The sequence below is a fragment of the Arachis stenosperma genome, chromosome 10, assembly GCF_014773155.1.
Source record: "Arachis stenosperma cultivar V10309 chromosome 10, arast.V10309.gnm1.PFL2, whole genome shotgun sequence".
In the NCBI taxonomy this organism is placed as follows: Eukaryota; Viridiplantae; Streptophyta; class Magnoliopsida; order Fabales; family Fabaceae; genus Arachis; species Arachis stenosperma.
In genome coordinates this window covers 13,784,553-13,789,125 of record NC_080386.1, presented here as the reverse complement: position 1 = coordinate 13,789,125, position 4,573 = coordinate 13,784,553, and the positions used below count along the sequence as shown (strand labels likewise).

Genomic DNA, 4,573 nt, shown 5'->3' with positions numbered 1-4,573 from the left:
GGTTATTTGTGTGAATCTCAGGGACTACTATGGGTATTTACTCTCTCAAATACACAAGCCATATAATAATCTTTTTTTTAATAACACTTCAAATCAAAACTCCAATTCTTATATAAATTTCGGCAGTATCTTCTCTAAAACTCAAATTTCTGCCACCCTTCAAGGGTCCCAACCATCAAACCAAATACCTCTCGATCATTCAAATCATTTCCAGTATCAAATTATTTTAAAATCAAACAAATACCAATATTAAATCTTTTTCCAAAACCAACCAACTCCAATAGAAAATCATGAACAACAACCAAACCACACATCTTATACCATATAGACAATCCATCAATAATTCGTTCAGTTCATCCCTATCTTAAGGTCTTATAGCCTAAGTTTTCACGTGACATTAAATATTAACTATGAAAAACCAAAACCATACCTTGGCCGATTCCTCCCTAAGCTTGGAACATATCAAAAACCTCTCATTTCTCAAGCTCCAAGCTTCTACACATTAATTCCTCAAACTTAATCACCCAAATTTTGTTTCAAACAGCCCAATTGAACTCGAAATCAATAAGAACACAATCTAATTCACACAATATCACTATAATAATCATAGGGTTCACTAATTCAATATTTCACAAGGATTCAACAGTTCCTTACCTTACCCATAGATCTATTGGACAAAACCCAGTGATTATCTGCTGCTAAAGTTCACCTAAACCATCAAAATTATTCAATTTCTCAATACCCAAACTCAAAAATCTCGAAATTGAGGAGGGAGAGAACTGGGTGGGAAATTCAAATTTCTTACCACTTTAATCAAATAAAATTGAAAAGAATTCCGAGATGAACACGTGACCACTGACTGCTTGTCAGTCGGAGCTCCGGATTGAATGTTACGGACGATTGAATTTCGAAGACGTTAGGGTTCTTTTCTCTTTATGTGGATCTCTCTTCTTAGCGTATCTCATAAAAGAGAAGGAAGAAAGCTCATTTTTTCAGTGGTTTATAGGTTGAGCCTCGGGTTTGGTTCAACCGATTCGTATTTTTAATCTTTTTACTCCTTTAAATTATAAAATTTAATTTTCCTAATTTCTTTGAATAATAATTAATTTATTGGGTAATTATTTCTTAATTTCACTGGGTTTACATTAGGGTTGGCAAGCGGAGAAGCCTGCCCCGCCCCGCCTAGTGAGGCAGTCCTAGAATCCTAGCCCGCCCCGCCTAACTGCGGGCTGGCGGGTTAAGCCCGCCAAAGCTCCTCTTTTTTTTTACTATTAACTACTAAGTAATATATATAATTTCACAACCATATTAATAAATTTATAATTTCTAATGGCATAAAAAATTATATTTTTTATATTCACAAACATTAAAGTCTTTGTAATTATAAATATCTAATAAATATAATTATAAACCAAATTTTTATTCAAAATATAAGTATAAATATTCTCTCCAAAGCAAAATAAATATAATCCAAAACATAATTATAAATATTGTCTCTAAAATAACATAAACATAATTCAAAACACTCAATTTTTATCTTCATACTCTTGTAAATTAGATTGGGGGAAGTTTGGTTTTGGCAAAAAAATTACAAAAATACCCCCTCACTAAAAAAACCTTAGCCCGGCGGGGAAGCCCGCCCCGCCCCGCCAAAGCCTGCAGTTTAAGCGATGCGGGTTAGGCGGGCTTTTGCTATTTGGCGGTAATGATTTTCCAGCCCAGCCCGCTTTTTTTGGCGGGTTACGCAGGCCGGCCCGACGGGTTTAGGCCCCTTTGCCACCCCTAGTTTACATTACAAACCACACTGGGTGAGCATCCCTTATCCAAAACTTCTGACGTTCAATATTTCGTTGTCGATTATTTCAGTTCCTATAATTTGATAGTTGGTTGACCTTTTTTAAATAAGTTTGGCGCTATAGTATCTACAATTTATCTTTGTGTTAAGTTTCCTGTGCAGGACGACCTCATAGCAAATATTCACAGTGACCATCGTGAAGCTCGTCAAATACAATTTATTAACAATGCATAGGCCATATGTCCCATGGGCTATGACACATAAATTTCCATTTATAGATACCTGTAAAATAAAGATTTCATAAGCTGAAGAGAACTCATTCAAATACCAAGAAAACCCTGTTGAAGAAAGTCCAATTGTGTCTACTAGAGGAATACAGTGATGAAGAACGTCATTTTCTTATACAACTGTCAGAGGCAAGTATTTGATAGTGATATCAGAATGATCCAAAATAACCCTGGTGGCTCTTTTTTATGAACATGACAAAGAGGTTAATATGGTTGCATAAATAAATAATTGGCACCACCACAACACAAAATGCATAAACTCATGCGTCTGTTTCCTGATTTGTGACGTACTATATATGTATTCTCTACTATATGATTTTTGGGGCCTACTACTCTCATTGGCTATATAAATCTATCACCCACCTTTCTTATCCTCCAATTCTAATTAACTCGCGCACAGTCTCATATATTATGCCTTAAATGGATGTTCACTAATTACATGCACATATACATAAGAGGTTTTGATATTTAACTTTTTATAATATTACAAATGGAAACCCTTACTTAGTTTTATATTGTAAATGCTTATGATGACTAGCTATAATATGTATAAATCAATGATAAGAAGATTTCTCAAAACTGGTTTTGGATCTCATTGTGTACTCAGCAACAAGTTGAGCAAAAGATGTTGACTTATCCTCTAGCAATTTTGAAGGTGAATCATACTCCTCAATTAGTCCTGCATTAAATAAAAGTGCAAATAAAATCAGAAATGGAATATCAAGTTGCAAAAAAAGTTTAATAAATAATAATTTGTATTTCTTAGTTCTTGCCTTGATGAAGAAGCAAGACTATATTACTGCCAATAACAGAAGTGATTCTATGTGCAATGGTTATGACTATGGTCTGTGGAGTCAGCGAAATTCAGTCTAAGAGTTTGTTGAATCAAATTGTCCGTGGTAGAATCAACTGATGCAGTCCCCTCATCAAGCACCAATACCTTGCTCTTCTTCAGAAGCACCCTATCAAGGCACACCAATTGCCTTTGTCCCATGTTCCAATTCTCGCTGTTTTCGCTAACTACAGCATCAATTTTTGCCTTAGCAATAAGTTCAGAGGTTACTATATCACTATATTCATGTAGAGTAATCAAAATTTTCCTAGTTATAAATTAGGAGGATATATAATTATTGATTCAAGAAAAATAGAATGCAAACCTGGAGAGCACAACTTTCCTTCTTTTCTTCTAACTTCATCACCAAGTTGACACTTTTCAAAGGCCTATGTATAATATGATAATGTAAATGTGTTAATATGCTAGAGTTAGAATTATTATAAGTCAAATAATTTGGAATTTTGGATACTAAATCTGTTTAACAAACCAACCTCCTAAATTTGTTCATCAATGTATTCCTCTAGTGGATCCAGATTGTTTCTCAGGGTCCCTTCAAACCTACTTGCTCACTAACTATATCTGCTACCATCAAACAAATTATTATTTAGTGACAGTTATTGTATGTCCACATATACTACTTTAATTTGAACTTTGATGCTTACTTTACATTTACACTCGTACAGAAGAAAAAATAACTCAGGTTCTGTTCAAATTACAACTTTAAACCTTTTTTTGCACCAAGCAATGTGGTTCCAACAAAAAAAATTGTTTAAGAAAGAATCAAACATGTCTGATTTTATTTGAACTAGAATTATTATCATAAAATATTTTTTAAATCTTATTTTGTATCAAATTAATTACTGCTCTATACAACAATTTCATCGGGCCTAGAAATGATGGAATCAATATTTGAGTTTTTTCAATTGGCAATATCAAACAAAACAGAAATTAGAAATTAGAATCCAAGTTTAGTAAGAAAAAGCAACTAGAAAACAGAGGATATGAAAACCTATTAATATATGGTTTTTAACAACTTAATCAGCAAAGAAACAACTTAATGAAAACCTAAATTCAAAAGCTAACTACTAAATAACCAATTAAAAACCTAAATCAACTAATAGTTATACATCAAATTAATTATTACATAAATATTAAAGAGGATTGAAGGAGCAAGATACTAACTGAACAAAAGAACTGGAACTCACCAGGCCGTAGGATGAGCAGACGATGGAACCGGTGAGAAGACGACGGTGCGAGAGGATGAACCAGAGACAAGATGATTGTGCGAGATGACGAATCAGAGATGATTGTGGTTTTGATTCACGAACCATGCAATCGATGAGGTGGAGCGAGAGATTGAAGAGATGAAATAAGAGATGATTGAGGAGGAACGAGAGGTGGTTTTACAACGTCGAGTGTGAGAGTGAGAACGACATTCAAACACGTGAAATGGGGAGAAAATGAAGAGAATACTCACCCCTTTGTATATTTGGTATCGTTTGTATTTGATTTTTATTTTCCCTTTTTCAAAAAAGTGTCTTTTCTAATATTTATTTTACAAGTGTTGCTAAAAATATAATTTTATTAGTATAACTAACATTTTAAAAAGTTAGTTAAAAAGTGTTAGTAAATGTCCAAATTCTAGTGGTGAGCGCT

The 4,573-nt window shown here is 33.6% G+C and overlaps 1 pseudogene; it reads right to left on the bottom strand.

Moving 5' to 3' along the window:
• Positions 1–2,636: 2,636 nt before the first annotated feature.
• LOC130956794 (ABC transporter C family member 3-like) lies at positions 2,637–4,248 on the bottom strand (annotated as a pseudogene).
• Positions 4,249–4,573: the final 325 nt, after the last annotated feature.